Genomic DNA, 18077 nt, shown 5'->3' on the forward strand with positions numbered 1-18077 from the left:
CAAACCAGCTCAAGCATTAAATTATTTATAAAATCAAACCGACTCAAAATCAAACCGCTTTAACTTCAAACCAAGAAAACCACGTTTCCTAATAGTCAAGCAAATAACTTTGCAAATCCACTTCTTATCAACAATCGTACTTCACTCAAGCACTCAATAATCCAGTCCAACAAACCATCACATCCATAAGACAAATATAATCACAGAAATATATCTTTTTGCCTCAATATCTATTTATCACAACTCTGTAATGTAAAATAGATTTTAAGAAAAATCCCTACCTCAATTATTCGCAATCCGCATAATTAAATGCGTTGAATCCCTTTTTTCCTCATTCCGAAATTGAATGGCATTGCCTCCGATTATTTCCCGCAGCCGTATAGCCCAAAAAGCACTATTTACAACAGAACTCGACCCTGAGACATTAAAGTTACATAAAACTCAAAAACATATAATTGAATACTAACGCGAGGGTTTCGGAACAGAACACTTACTGTACTAAGAGAATGAAACAACAGCAGTGACATTAGCTACACTGAAAACTCTCCGCAATAACACCATCAAACACGGCTCTATAGTTACAATGGTTCAACCCTGAAACGTGAATACCCAAAACCCTCAACAAGCATATAACAACGATAACAATAAGGATTTTAGTTAGGAATTCACTACAGTTATAGAAAAACAGAACGATGGAGCGACAAAGGAGAATCAGGGACCTGTGCATCCGTTCTAGTGGCAATAATACCATTCTGATCGGTAAGACAGCAAAGACACCAGCAAAATCAGAATAGCGGAGCAAAATAAAAATGGAACAAATTCAAGAAAGGAGGGAGTGGTTACCGATAAATCTGGCCCGATTCCGACAACGGCGTACAATCGAGTAACTGGCAACAATCAAAACCCAAGAAGACAGAGGCCTCATCTGCGTTCTCCGGCGGCCAGTACAGCGGCGTGAAGCTCCGGCGACGCAGCAGCAACATGGGTGCATCGACGGCGAGCCCAGTAGCTTCGGTGACGGCGGAGGAAAGGCGGCGACGACGCTGGGCGTGACCCTCCTCTCACCGCGTCTCTCTCTCTCTTCGGCTTCCATGGTGATGACGGCGGCTCCAAGGCGGACCAGCAGCGACGGCGACGGCTCGGGATGGACGGACGAACGGCAGTGGCGACGTGCTTCCTAGCGAGGACGACGGCTGCGCGACGGCGACGGCTCGGGCTGGACGGACGAATGGCAGTGGCGGCTTCTCCTCTGCATGCGTCTCTGCTCCGACGACGCCAAGGCAACCCGACGGCGTGGCCTAGCCGCTCCGGCGCCCTTCCACCGGCGCTCTCTCACCCTCGGATCTCCCTCTCTTCCTCCCCCTTTCCTTCTTTCTCAGATCTCCCTTTCTTTTCTTTTTTTTTTTTTTTCTTTTTCTTTCCTTCCTTCCTATTCCCGTTTCCCTTTTCTTTTTTTTTCTCTGCTTTTGTTTCCCTTGCAATTAGGTTTAGGTTTGGGAAAGGGGTGGGTGACGGTGGGGTAGAGAGTTAGGATTAGGGTAGTTTAGGTAATTTTAATAAAATTAGGGGTATAGAGTATTAATTAAAAATCTAATTTAAATATAGGAAATTATTTAATAATTATAATATTAAGTAAAATTTTTAATTTAATTATTTTTAATAAAATAATTTCTAAAAATAAAGTCTTTAATGAATAAACAAATTGAAATTAACTCATGATAATATTTTTTTGAAAATTATGGGTCTTACATCCTACCAACCTTATAAAAATTTTCGTCCTCAAAAATTGATATAAATTAAAAGAGATTTCATATAATTTTACTCTTGAACTCATTTAAAGAAAAGGCAAAAAGTTCTCAGTGTGTATATATATATAGTTTCAAATACCATGATTTTTATATGGCATAAAAATATAAAGGGTATAAGTGTGATGTGAAACAGGAATTACAAGATAGGCTTAATGTACAAGATGATATGTTTCAAACATGTGATGGTAAAGTAACGCGGCAAAATGTTATAAAACAAGCCGCGGTCAAAACGATGTGCTTAACGTCCGTATATTGATGTTATACCAACTTCAGAGATTCAACTATTCGAAACTACAAGTAAACAAGGATATATAAGCAATGAAGAGTGTTAGGAAAGAAATCATTTTGGTAACCTTAAAAATAATATCTGAATAAAAGAAGTCTGATAGGAATGATAAAAGAAAAGGTAGTTCGGTAGCTTGAACAAAATTAGGTTGAGTCAAAGAAGTGTAATGTTTACAAAAGGAGAATGCCTAAAACCGAAAACGAAACTTACAAGACTCAAGAGTAGGATTAAAATATTTTCGAATGCATTGCTCATGAAGAGTATAAAACTTTTCAAAAACTATTTTATGTTCTTAAAGAAAAGGTGCGCAACAAACACCTTGTAAAGAATAACAAAAGTATAAATATGGCATTACTTTAATAAATTTCATGTTGAAACAGGTTATGTAGAATTTTTAAAACAAAGTAAACATCAGTTGGACTAAGAGCAAAAATATTTTCTCAATTATTTTAGGAAGATAGTTAGGTACACAACTTAACCAAAGGTAATCATAAAACTTGGGAGAAAGTCAAATGCTTGTTCAAAAATTCTTGAAGTTCATATTCAAACGTGTATAAAAGTTATACCACAGATAAAAGTCAAACTCTATTTAGAACAGAGAAATCTGAGGTAAAAATTTTCGTAAACACACTTTATCTTATATGAAAACTTTGCAACTTTCGTTCCTTTTGAATTCTCATCTTTATCCACGTTCAATTATTATCTTAGACTTCCAACAAACTCAATCAAGGTTTTAAACTCATTCATTATTAAGCGGCAATGTAAATAATCGATCTTAGTTCGAATACTTAGCAACCTGACACGTGCTCAAACACATCAGTGCAAAATCAAACGCCATAACCCGTGACATTTTCAAACTCACTAAATTCATCTCCTGCGTTAACAAGCTGTATACTAACAAACTAACATATTGTTATCTATGTCTAGGAGTCACCGGAAAACTCGAGTTTACTTAGAGGGATACAAAACCTAGGAAGAGCAAATCAAATGACAAGGACAACGTTTGTATGAAGTCAAAAGGATAATTAGAATCGTAATTTAACAAAAATACGCAATAACAATGAAATGTTCCAGAAGGAGAGTCAATTTACAATTTTCCTAGGAAGTCTGAATCAAAGAACTTCAATGGAGACAATGAGAGAAAAATTTTACATCTATCAGAATTAAAGTCAAGCTGAATCAAAGTATAAGATTTACAAGAGGAAAATGATCAAAGTTAATGGCTTCGTTTACCGAATTCAAGAGAATGTTTAAGAACATAACCGAATAACATGTCCACAGAGAAACGGAAAAACATAAGGAGGAATTATTTTACCTTTGAAAAAGAAAAGATATGAATTAATCTTTTTTTTTTTTTTTTTTTTAGAAGAACCAAGAAGAATATAAATATGTGTTACATCAAAATATATTCATGTTGAAATATGTTATGTGAGGATTGTAAAATGAATGGTTATTTGGAACAAGAACAAAAGTCTTCTTTCAAGAGTCTTGGAAGATATTTAGGTATATAACTAACAAAGATACGCATAACAATGGCAACAAAATTGGTAAGAATCAAATTACATTTAAGTAAAGAATCAAAAGTGAAATCTTCTATAAATCAGTAAAAGAATCAAAAGTGAAATCTAGAGTAAACGTATATTGCAAATATGTAGGTTTAAACCATATAAAGAAATTTTGAGGTTCATGTAGAGAAGTGCATGTAAAAGTAAGAACGATTCTCATCAAAAATTTAAAAATTGGTTGCGAATAAAATCAGGCAAAGGACATATCAATCAACTTCTTCAGAAAGATCCAAACAGAATCTCAAAAGAATGCCATAAGGTATGATGTAACAAAACGAGTTCGAAGCTTATCGAAGAATTATGTTTTCTATGTATAGAAACGCAAAATTAGAAGCCGTGATATCAAGAATCTACAAGTTAGCTAATGAATATGGTTAGAGTAGAATACGCATAAAATGTAAAATATAAAACTAAAAATTCAAATCATATCTTAAGAAAGAATCTAATTTAAGAAATTTTGATAGAAAGAATAAAAGAAAAGATAATATATTGATCGAAATAAGTTCCGACTGAAATAGAATACAAAGTCCAGAAATAAAGACAGCTCAGGTCAATGACAATATTCTTCAAAATTTTGAGATCACTCTTTATCTGAAACAAATTCAAGCTTGAATCAAAGGGTATAAAATTCATAAAGAGAAATAAGTGGTGCGTTGCAAACAGACAAATCTAAATAAGGAAGCTTTTCAAAACTTCATTTAAAATAGCTCATGCCAACTTTAAAATAACTGTCAAATAAAAATCAACAGAAAAGAGGCAAAAATCTTTTTTTTTTTTTTTTTTTGAAGAATACTTAAATACATAATCAAATAAAGATATTCGTAAAAACTGTAATAAAGTTATTAGAGAATCAAATTGTATTTAAAGTAAATATATTTCCATAAATTAGTGAATGAACAAGCGGGGTATTGGAAACAATTAGTTTTAAACTGTATAAGAAACTTTCAAGCTTATATAGAGAAGTATATATATCAAATCAAAAGCGGTTTTGTTAAGATTTGAAGAATGGCTGTAATTATCGTCAAATACGAAGAAAACTAAATCACAATTTGTTTATAAGGGGCTCGGAATAAGAACTTAAAAAGGTGTACTGCATCAAAACAGATTCAAATGTATATCAAAGAGTACATGATTCAAGAGGAAGTGCCTAAATAAAGAAGGTAAATACGCCAAGGGTTTTAAACAGGCATATACAGTCAGGATCAAACAAGAGCGTACGTGAACAAGAGAGTAGGATTGAAAGATAATCTGATCACTTTCCAAGAAAAGTATTGCAGATAAGAACCTTAGAGCACACAAAGCAGGAATAAGATATGTGATATTCGCAGAGTTCAAGACACCTAACCGAGTAACCTCAAGAATTGACTCCTAACGTTCCCAAAACCCGCGATTCGCATTTTCTATAACTAGCATAATGTCTATGATATCCCATTGGTGCTTCCATATACATAATTTACTAGTGTTAAGCCGGCCAAACTTAATACCAGAAATTATGCAATGCAAGACTAATGGCATTAATCAATAGACCGTCATGTGCTTAAAGCTCTAATTCTCGTTATTTAAACAAGACCTACTACATGACAGACTCTCAGAGTATGCAATTGAAGCATAATCAGTCCATTCCCGAGGCTCTATAGGAAAGACCGCTCTGATACCATAATGTAACACCCTCACTATCAGAAGTCACGCTTCCGGCTGCGCTACTCTGATAGTAAGAAGTATTACGACTACTTTACATACTAAATATTAAAATAGGAGCCTGTGACTCGACACTGTATCGCTGATTTCTTTGAAAATCGGAAATAAATACTTTGTCTTAAGAAAAATACAAGTAGACATAGATTCATATACAAGACTCCTTACATAATAACTCATAATATATACATATAAAACATACAACTCCTATCCCTCTTACAAACTTGTAATAACAAAGACGAGGGAAGAAAATAATCTAATTAATACAACAACATATATAAATCAAACGCAGTATAACTTTCCATAAAGCTTCCTCATCTGGTTCCTGAAAAGGTAAAGCTGTAGGGGGTGAGAACCTAACCACATGGTCTCACCACGGAGTTCAAAGTTGTCATAAGAAGATATTTAACAAGAAAATTGTTTTTAAGCTCAGTGATGATCAATGTCTTATGAATCCTTTAAAAACCAGTAAATAACCGATCAAAACCTTTTCAAAGAAATAGTGTTTAATCTTTTCGAAATCCGAAAGCTTTCCTTTCTTATAAGAAAATCTCAATCAGAAACCAACCACGCAATTAAAACAACACAATCATTAATTCAGCACCAAAGTTTATTCTCAAATGTAACACGCCAGGACAAACACAGGCAAGACAGACAAGGAAAGCACAAGTAGGTAGCAGTGACAGCATATAGTTCAAGTAGCAGTTAAGAACAGTTTAGCAATTAGGCAAACCAAAACAAGTTCAAACCCAAGCAAAGCATGCAAATGCATATGATGCATGCCTGTCCTATGGCTGATGAGGCTCATCTGTCGGTTATCCAGCCAACCCGACAAGTCTGAATTGTCCTTAGACTGTCCCCCGACGTGCATCCCCAAGAGTCTATGCATAGTTTTTTCTCAAATAATCAATATTGCTCAATGGGGGTAACATTCCCGGGAATTTATATAGTGCCCGGTCACACTTACGTCGTAGGGTCAACAGAGTATCGAGTTTTCAACCTGGTACACGTGGTGGCAAGCCACGGCACTTAATCCAGGGAACCTCGTATCTCAGATATTTCAAATTCATAAGCCATATGAATAATTCAAATATCATATCTCAACATTCTCAACATCATAATCATTCATCGATCCAAATCTCACTTTCAAATTCATTCAAAAACCATATTTCAATTCAGAGAAAATTCTCAATCATCCTTCTTTCCATTCCGTTCACTAACAATTTCCAATATCCAAAATATAACTCTTCCTTTGATGAATGAGGTAGTTTTAAATCATATAATACTTAAAACTTTTTTTTAAAGTAACTACTTTCAATGAAGCTTCTAATTTTATAAAATTTCGGCAGCATCTCCTCTAAAACTCGGATACTGCCACCCTTTTTGGGTCCCATCCAAACATTTCTCAAACCATTTCCAAATCTCAATCACTTCCCAAAATTCAACCAATTCCAGTATCAAATTATTTTCAAACCAGACCAATTCCAATAATAAAACTCTTTTTAAAGTCAAACCAGCTCAAGCATTAAATTATTTATAAAATCAAACCGACTCAAAATCAAACCGCTTTAACTTCAAACCAAGAAAACCACGTTTCCTAATAGTCAAGCAAATAACTTTGCAAATCCACTTCTTATCAACAATCGTACTTCACTCAAGCACTCAATAATCCAGTCCAACAAACCATCACATCCATAAGACAAATATAATCACAGAAATATATCTTTTTGCCTCAATATCTATTTATCACAACTCTGTAATGTAAAATAGATTTTAAGAAAAATCCCTACCTCAATTATTCGCAATCCGCATAATTAAATGCGTTGAATCCCTTTTTTCCTCATTCCGAAATTGAATGGCATTGCCTCCGATTATTTCCCGCAGCCGTATAGCCCAAAAAGCACTATTTACAACAGAACTCGACCCTGAGACATTAAAGTTACATAAAACTCAAAAACATATAATTGAATACTAACGCGAGGGTTTCGGAACAGAACACTTACTGTACTAAGAGAATGAAACAACAGCAGTGACATTAGCTACACTGAAAACTCTCCGCAATAACACCATCAAACACGGCTCTATAGTTACAATGGTTCAACCCTGAAACGTGAATACCCAAAACCCTCAACAAGCATATAACAACGATAACAATAAGGATTTTAGTTAGGAATTCACTACAGTTATAGAAAAACAGAACGATGGAGCGACAAAGGAGAATCAGGGACCTGTGCATCCGTTCTAGTGGCAATAATACCATTCTGATCGGTAAGACAGCAAAGACACCAGCAAAATCAGAATAGCGGAGCAAAATAAAAATGGAACAAATTCAAGAAAGGAGGGAGTGGTTACCGATAAATCTGGCCCGATTCCGACAACGGCGTACAATCGAGTAACTGGCAACAATCAAAACCCAAGAAGACAGAGGCCTCATCTGCGTTCTCCGGCGGCCAGTACAGCGGCGTGAAGCTCCGGCGACGCAGCAGCAACATGGGTGCATCGACGGCGAGCCCAGTAGCTTCGGTGACGGCGGAGGAAAGGCGGCGACGACGCTGGGCGTGACCCTCCTCTCACCGCGTCTCTCTCTCTCTTCGGCTTCCATGGTGATGACGGCGGCTCCAAGGCGGACCAGCAGCGACGGCGACGGCTCGGGATGGACGGACGAACGGCAGTGGCGACGTGCTTCCTAGCGAGGACGACGGCTGCGCGACGGCGACGGCTCGGGCTGGACGGACGAATGGCAGTGGCGGCTTCTCCTCTGCATGCGTCTCTGCTCCGACGACGCCAAGGCGACCCGACGGCGTGGCCTAGCCGCTCCGGCGCCCTTCCACCGGCGCTCTCTCACCCTCGGATCTCCCTCTCTTCCTCCCCCTTTCCTTCTTTCTCAGATCTCCCTTTCTTTTCTTTTTTTTTTTTTTTTTTCTTTTTCTTTCCTTCCTTCCTATTCCCGTTTCCCTTTTCTTTTTTTTTCTCTGCTTTTGTTTCCCTTGCAATTAGGTTTAGGTTTGGGAAAGGGGTGGGTGACGGTGGGGTAGAGAGTTAGGATTAGGGTAGTTTAGGTAATTTTAATAAAATTAGGGGTATAGAGTATTAATTAAAAATCTAATTTAAATATAGGAAATTATTTAATAATTATAATATTAAGTAAAATTTTTAATTTAATTTTTAAAATTTGATTTAATTATTTTTAATAAAATAATTTCTAAAAATAAAGTCTTTAATGAATAAACAAATTGAAATTAACTCATGATAATATTTTTTTGAAAATTATGGGTCTTACACGTGCCATGCCATGCACGTGATAAGATTAAAGTTGTTATTTAAACTTGTATTAACCTGTGCCCATGCATGTGATAAGATTAAAATTATAATTTTAAATTATTTTGTTAATATTAATTTAAATTATAATAATTTGATTAATAAAAATATAATATGTTATGATTTATTTGTTTTTTCTTAATCTAGTGTTAAATATATTAATTCTAAAATAGTTATTAATTAGTTTTAGTAATCTACTTTCATCAATAAATCAAACATATATACTCAATGTGACCATAAATAACTTAATAATACTTAGACCCACCAACAAATTTTTATATGTTGTTTTACTATCAAGTAAAAACATATCAAAATTAACTCAAAATAAATAATAAATTATTAGAGAATTTTAATGCACAAAATTCTCTAATAAACAATAAATAATTTAAATCTACTAAAAAATAACTCAACACTTTTCTTTGATGCCTACAAAATATATACTTAAAATAATATTATATCAATGTTAGCATACAGTTTTACAATCATCGACCGTATTTACTATACATGACTCCTTCTTAAAAGTTATTCTACACACGTGTGCAGTCGGAAGATAAATTACTGGACTTTATTTTTCTAAATTATTATAATTATGTATTATTCATTAAATACTAATTGTAATATTGTAATAAAATTATAATAAAGATATTTTTCTAAAATAATTTAGAAGAGAGAATAGTGCTTTCATTTTGGAGGAAAAATGAATTCATGAAGAAAGAATATGAAAATATTGCGAATAGTTTTGGTATATAATTTTCGGTATTATGAAAAATGAATTCATGAAGAAAGAATATGACTATTGACTACGATCCTATTAATAGTATCACCTATAGTAGATTATACGAAGAGAAAGTATGAAAAATAAAGACAAGAATTATAAGACTATAAAAAGTTCCATTCAAGTTTGACAAGAGTAAGACGGTTTACATAGAAATAGTTCTAATAGATGATAAGATTAATTGATTCATTTACTAAATTTTTGGTTTAATTACTCAGTTGGTCTCTATAAGTTTTATCACCTAAACTTTTTTTCCTTTTAATTGAGTCCTTACACCAAATTTTATTTTTAATTGGGTCCTTATATTTTTTTTCCTTTTTATTTGGGTCCCTATATAATTAAACTAATTAGTAATTACTGTTAAGAGGGACCTAATTGAAAAAAAAAAATTTAGTGCAGGGACCAATTAAAAAAAAAAGTATAGGAACATAATTGAAGATTTCGCAAAACTATAGAGACCAATAGAGTAATTAAACCCCCTCTATATATATATATATATATATATATATATATATATATATATATATATATATATATATCTTTTTAATTTATTATTTTTCTATCACATGACATATTTATTATTATATTTTAAATTTAGAGTTTCTTTTATCTAACATTGCAGTAAAAAAATGACAAGTAAAAAAATGAAAAAAATATGAGAATATTTCAAACATAATTACTGCTAATCTTTTTTTCTTTAATTTTTAAATATATTATTTATTTTATTTATTTAGAGTAATAACTAAATTTATTATAACTATAGTAAAATTATCTTTAAACTATTAGTATTATTAGTAAATTTTTTAAATTATTGACATATTATTAGTATATATAATAAGCAATAGTAAATTTCCTTTTTCATGTTTATCATTTAAAAATTTTATAATTTTCATATAGTCTTTATTTTATTTTTTTTCATACCTAATGACTATTGACTACGATCTTATCAATAGTATCATCTATAGTAGATTATACGAAGAGAAAGTATGAAAAATAAAGACAAGAATTATAAGGCCATAGAAAGTCCCATTCAAATTTGACAAGAGTAAGACGGTTTACATAGAAACAGTTCTAATAGATGATAAGATTAGTTGATTCATTTACTAAATTTTTTCAAGTAATGCTAAGTTCAATTTATAAATAGAGTTTAATTTTGATACACTGACAGTGTAAAGCGTTTTACACAGTCGTGCAATCACATCCGTTCTTTTGGATGATCATTCACGTGGCCAATGTCAAAGGTATTTATTTTTATTGATGTGTCATTACGTAATTGAATGCACATGTAAAATTATTTTACACTGTCAGTGCATCAAAATTAAATTCTTATAAATATTTGTACTTCATATTTTAAGTTAATTTTATAAGTATACCATTTCATAAGTCAAAGACAATTCTTTTTAATAGTTTTGTAAATGCTAATAGCTTTTATATTTAATTTATTTTGCAATACGATAAAATTCATTGTTTAATTAAGAATTATTTGACAAAAATATTTGAGAATGACTTGGTAGAAAGGAAGGTCTATGTCTTATCAATTTTTGAGATTGAGAAATCATGCGAAATATATCTTCTAACTGTACACACGTGCAAAATATCTTTTAAGATGGAGTCACGCGTATAATGCATACAGTCGATTATTTTATACACGTACAAAGTTATAATTTCTTATATTACATTTGTCCTTAATTTGGTACTTTTAATTCAATTTTTTTTGTTCAATTAGATGTTATTGGATTATTGACTAGAAAAAAAAAGTTATATCATGGTCAAAAATAGAGAGAAGTGACCAATACATTGTGATTGATCTTCATAATTTGCAGTATGTAAAATTTTAATATGAATATTTCTTTTGGTAATAATTATGTGTTGTGGTGCAATTTTTTTTTCTTTATGTATTATTACTTACTCTCTTAATTCTTACTTTCATTCAAAAATGAGAAAAAAAATAAGATATACAATATATATGAGATCAATTTACAATCCAATTACTTGATCATCTATGTGATCACCAAACAACCGAATACCTAATTTATTCTCTAGTTTATAAAATTTAACAAAGACATTGATAAACATGGTTTCGCATTTATTTATTTATTTTATTTATTTATGTTATATTTGTAATTATATTATATCTATTTTTATCAATATATTTTTTAAAAAATACCGTTAATATTAGTACATGGTGTATTAAATAAATTAAATAATAGAAATACGTAACTATTTTTTTTTTCAGTTAAGATTCAGTAAAATACTGTAATTTAGACTAGCAATATCAATATATTAATAGTAAATTGGAGAAAAAAATGTAATATTATATCAAAGAAATTTTTTTAAATCATAATTGTAATTTATGATTGAAATCATAATTTAAATATTTTAAACGGGATAATTTCATTTAGAGAACTCATAATTCAAACATAATTTTTATACACTTAATAGCTACATTCGAATTAATACATTTAATACTATATTTAAAAAAATACAAACAATGCACATCATATTATTTATTTATTAATTAAATTATTACAATTTAAATTAATTTTAATAGAATAATTTAAAATTATAATTTCAATTTTATCACGTGCATGGCACGGGTTATTACACTTGAATATGAAAATATGAAAATATTCGGTATATAATTTTCTTTCTTAAAATATTGTTATTATATATAATATATAAAAATATATTTTTTATTATTTTCAAGATTTAAACCTAATATTTATTAATTAAATTATAAATAATTTACGGTTTTAAATAATTTTATTTTTGTTATTTATATATATTTATTAAATCATATAGAAAATTAATAATTACGTTAGTGTTTGTTGATACTTGATACATTTGTGTTTGTTGAGCTCCTTTGCTTTAAAAAAAAAAAAAACAAAAAAAAAATCTAACTTCTCTTTTTGGTCTAGAAAATACACTCATAAAATGTCCTAATTTTGTTTTTTATATATCGAAGCCCAATCAAGTGGCCCAATTTATGCTCAATGTTTTTTCAAAATTCTGAAACTTGTTAAAATGGCAATGCTAATGAGCTTTAGCGCTCATATGGTATATTTTCCTTCTTCACTTTAAAGGTTTCAAACTCAAATCTTATTGATTGCAATTGAGAAGAAAAATTTGGTAAGTGTGTGAGGAATGTGTGAATATGTTGTATATCTAGAATTGAGGGTTGTCCAATTTATAGGACAAAAAAAAAACTTGTTAATATAAAATGTTTTATTTTACATTTTTCCAGCATGAAGCATGATCCAGGAAGGAAGAAAAAAAAGCTTTTAAAGCAACTATTTATTGAGTTCCACAGACCACAATGTCGGACAATTGGGAAATTCTTGATATCTTACAATTGAAGGTAAATTAAAATTCTAAAAACGAGAAAAAAAAAAAACAGAAAAGCTAACAAATTAGATCATTCTTAGTTTTGCAAAAAAATTAATTAAATAAGATTAAACAAATATACCAGCATGTTCTTCAATTAACGTTAAACCACTATTTTTTCTTATCAAATTTTGGTCAATATTTAATTGGTATAAGTATCAAATTATCTTTAATAAATAAATTTTAATAATTTATACACACAAACTCTAATAGATATAAATATAAATTATGTTAATTTATATGTATAAATTTAAATAAATATAAGTGTAAATTATGTGTTCTATATGTAAATATCGATTAATATGCATATAAATTTTTGTTGGTCAAATACTAATTTAAAATAATAATATCGGTTGGTTATGTAGTATTATTATTTCTTAAATTTATTTTTTCTTTAGGTTTTTAATAAATGCATAATAAATTTTAATTTTTGTATATTTTTCTAAAAAAAAAATTAATTGGTAATTTTATCATGTATCTTGTGTTAGCTAAACCCAAAAATTAATTATCTCTATATTCTATTTCAACTATATTTCGATATGTATTATGTTTTTAAGGTAAATAAATTTAGTGTCAGAAACGTTTAGTGCATGGAGACCAATTGTTACATATTGGATGAGATTAAGAGGGAGATTCAGGCTACGAAATTTTGGTTACATCTAAAAGTAGAAGACAAGATTATTTGGGAAGATTTATCTTTGAGAAAGTATACTATCTCAGTATATCTCTTCTAGATATGGTTGGGTTCTTCAATAATCGAAGTTAGTTTCTCAGCTGTTTAATTGGAAAGGGTAAACTTTTAGGAAAAATATTTTTTTTAGTTATATTTTTTTAAAAGATCTTGTTAAAAAGTAAAAGTACTTTTATGTTTAGGTATCTCAACCAAAAACTTTTTTTTATTTATCAATTATCTTTGGATATAACAATATAAAAATATATTTTTATTTATTTATTACATGAAAAATATCTTTTTTTAAAGAAAAAATCTTTAAAAAAATATATAAATTACAACTTCTCAAAAAAGATGTTTTTCTGATTTTTTTAGTATTTTTACTTTTACTACTCAAAATTTGTCAAACACACTAAAAAATAAAAAAAAATATTTTTTTATCAATATAATGATATCCAAACAAGTACTTAGGTGCGTCTATAATAAAGAAATATATATTATTGTAACTATTATTTGTCCTAAAGCTAAAAAAAGGTTTATATATATTCTGATGTGATTTCAAATTTTTTGAGCTCATAGATAATTTATGCGAAAGTGAATGAGTTTTTTAATAATTATCACAATCAAACTGATAATTAAATCAGTTAAATTATCGAATTATTAGATTCAATAATTAGTAGATCATAGATTGAACCGATTGATTCGGTCATAATTAAATAGAGTAAATAACCAAAATCGTTCCTGAAAGATACTCAATTTTTATTTTGGTCTTTGAAAGATAAAGATAATCAAAATCGTCCCCGAAAGATACACGATTGGTTACGTTAGTCCTTCAGTTAGTTGGATGATGTTATGTCACATTAAGTGCCATGTGACATATGATGACGTGGAGGGCTAATGCCACGTGTTACAAGATGATTGGTTGACATGTCAGATCGGTGATACCTGGCATACTAGGTGTCAGATCAGTGACACGTGGCATGCCACGTGGCACTTGACATGTAAAAAAGTTATTTATAATCAAAATAGTCCTTCAAAGTTCAGACGTAAATTATTTTCATCCCTAAAATTTTAAAAATTAATCAAATTAGTCCTTATATAATTTTTTTATTTTTTCTTGATAATATTAAATTTAAAATATTTTTTAATACTACTAATTTTAATAGAAATATAATTGACAATAAAAAAATTAGTAATTGTATCTTTTCTTCTTAAAAATTTGTTCAATAAAATTATCTCTCTCATTTAATTCTTATCAAAATATCTCTTATTCTTTTCTATTCTAAAACTTTTTTTTTACATTATTACATTTTGCTGGAATATATATATATATATATGGTGAATGTTACCCAACCACCTCTAAAATAACATGTAAGTTACCCTTTATTATGTGTCACATTGTAATTGGTCCTTATCTTAACCATAGTTGGGTTATTTTATAATTTATTATTTCAGATTTATCAAAGCTCCACTCTCGTTAATTGAAGCACATTCCACTCCTTTCAAGCACCGTCGCGTTCGTGACAAGAAGCGCCAACGTCATCGCTATCTACTGCCCTCCCATACAAACTCTCTTTTTTTAGTGCATCATCCCTTATTCCGTCGCCAATAACTTCTTCGTCCTTCCCAGTATAGCCAACGTCTCTTTTTGCCATGGATCACTGCTTATCCACATAATTAATGGTTAATTTTGGTTATTGTTACGGATCCGACCCACGGATCCCGCATACCCGGTTACCCGGGGACGACCCGCTTCAACACGAAGGCCCAACACCGGCCCTTCAAAGCCTCCAACCCAAATATCTCTCTTATCTTAACCAAATAAGATAAGATAAGATATCCACCGTCACCTATAAATAAGAGGACCCAGGTCCCCCTAGGTATTCACCCATTCCACATACTTTCTGCCTCTTAGATCCATTCTGACTTGAGCGTCGGAGTGTCTTTGCAGGTACCCCCCCATCGTTCCAGTCAAGCAATCCGGTCCCAGTTTCGCCCGCGGGTTCCCGATCCACCCTTCAAACTGTATCAGAGACTTCTCGTACATTGGCGCCGTCTGTGGGAAACCTGCGCCAGCTGGGCCCGATGGGGGACGTCCTAGAGGAAACCCCCTCAAGCCAGGATGACTCTCAACCGATTAATCCAACCCCCGAGCACCGTGAGGTCACGAACCAAGCGAGAATAGCAAGCACTATCCAAAACGCAAACGATCACGACATCACGGATCGACGACATCCTGAGAAAGCCAGCGACAAAGCAGCGCAGATCATCCAAGATCTTTGCCTCCGAGTTCAGGAACTCGAAGGCAAGATAACCAATAAAGGAAAACACAACAACGAGCACGGAAGCCATGCAACCTCCAGATCAAGATCTCACCGCGGTAGGTCGCCAACCCGACGACACGACAGAAGAGACGGTCGCAGCTCATCACGCGACCACAGACACGAAAAACCGCCAGAACGGCGATACAACAAGAAACATACCCGTAGCGCTTCTCGAGATCTGAGTTATCAACATTACTCGGACGAAGATCGGAGGGACCGAAATACTAAACGCACGAGAAACGACCATATAATAATGGGAGCTACACCCTTCACAGAAAGAATCCTAAGGGCAAAACTCCCCAAAGGCTTCGACAAACCTACCGATATGAAGTACGATGGAACTAAGGATCCCCAAGAACATCTAACGGCTTTTGAGGCCAGAATGAACCTAGAAGGAGCGGCCGACGCGGTCCGATGCAGAGCCTTCCCGGTAACCCTCGCCGGGCCAGCGATCAAATGGTTCAACGCCCTCCCGAACGGATCCATAGCCAGCTTCCACGATATTACACGAAAATTCATGGCCCAGTTCACTACTAGGATCACCAAAGCCAAACACCCCATCAGCTTACTAGGGGTCACGCAAAAACAAGAAGAATCCACGAGAAAATACCTCGACCGCTTCAACGACGAATGCCTAACAGTCGACGGACTCACGGATTCCGTAGCAAGCCTTTGCCTAACCAATGGGCTAATGAACGAAGATTTTCGCAAACACCTCACCACCAGACCGGTATGGACCATGCATGAGATCCAGAACGTCGCCAAAGATTACATCAACGACGAAGAAGTCAGCCAGGTCGTCGCCGCCAACAAGCGGCAGCACGACAACGCCCAGCGCGGCAATTCGGCTTCTCATCAAAACCCAACACTCAAAGAGAACCAACGGGACCACCCCAGGCCGACTAGCCGACCACCGAGAATAGGCAAATTCTCTAATTACACGCCCCTAACAGCACCAATTACTGAGGTATACCACCAAATAGCAGATCGAGGCATCATCCCGAAAGCCCGGCAACTCAAAGAAAGGACAGGAGGCAACAAAACCCTCTACTGCGAATACCACCGAGGTTATGGTCACAGGACACAAGATTGTTTCGACCTTAAAGACGCCCTTGAACAAGCCATACGAGACGGCAAACTCCCAGAATTCGCCAAAGTCATCAGAGAACCGAGACGCGCAGAGAGAGACAAGTCATCGGAGAAAGAAGGACGTAACCCAAGAACCCAAAAGCAACCCCCCAGGGAAAGCCCAGAGGAAGATCCAACCATCATAGTAAACGTCATCACAGGCAAGGACGTATCAAATAAGTCAAAACTAACAATGAAGAAAGATCTCAAGGTAATGGTTGTAAGGAACCAAGTCCCAATCTCCGCGGCCGACAATACGATAACGTTCTTACCAGAGGACTGCCAACACGGCACCTCAGCCGAGGACGCCCCTTTCGTCATCTCAGCTAGAATCGGGACAGGACTCGTACGAAGGATACTGGTAGACACCGGGGCAAACTCAAACATCCTTTTTCGAGGAGCCTTCGATAAACTCGGACTCCGCAACGACAACCTCCAAACACACCGCCACGGCGTCACGGGACTCGGAGACAACTTCCTCAAACCAGATGGCTCAATCACACTTCCCATCACCATAGGAACGAACAGCCAAAAGAAGACAATCCTATCTGAATTCGTAGTCCTAAAAGACTCCACAGCCTATAATGTGATCCTCGGAAGGAAAACAATCAACGACTTCTCCGCAGTTATCTTTACCAAATACCTCCTTATGAAATTCAGAACCGACGACGGCTCCGTCGGCACCATCCACGGGGACCGAGAAGTCGCAGCCGAATGCGATAACACCAGCCTAGCCCTAAGGAAGAAATCCCGAGATGCGGCCGGAATATTCCTAGCCGATCTGGATGCCCGACAAGACAGCCAACCCAGGTCAGAGCCAGAATGGGATATGGAAAAACTACAAATAGGGCCAACCAAGGAAGAATACACCTTCATTAATAGGAACCTCCCATATGACCTCAAAGAGGAGCTCTCTCAACTCCTGAAACAAAATAGAGACCTGTTTGCATTCACACCAGCCGACATGCCGGGAATAAACCCCGACCTAATGTCTCACCGTCTAGCCGTGGATCCCAAAGCTAAACCAGTAGCACAAAGGAGAAGAAAAATGTCACCGGACCGAGCGACCGAAGTCAAAAAACAAGTTAAAGCCCTACTCGAGGCCAACTTTATCCGAGAACTCC

This window comes from Arachis ipaensis, chromosome B2 (genome assembly GCF_059453495.1).
Source record: "Arachis ipaensis isolate K30076 ecotype BB chromosome B2, ASM5945349v1, whole genome shotgun sequence".
Classification (NCBI taxonomy): Eukaryota; Viridiplantae; Streptophyta; class Magnoliopsida; order Fabales; family Fabaceae; genus Arachis; species Arachis ipaensis.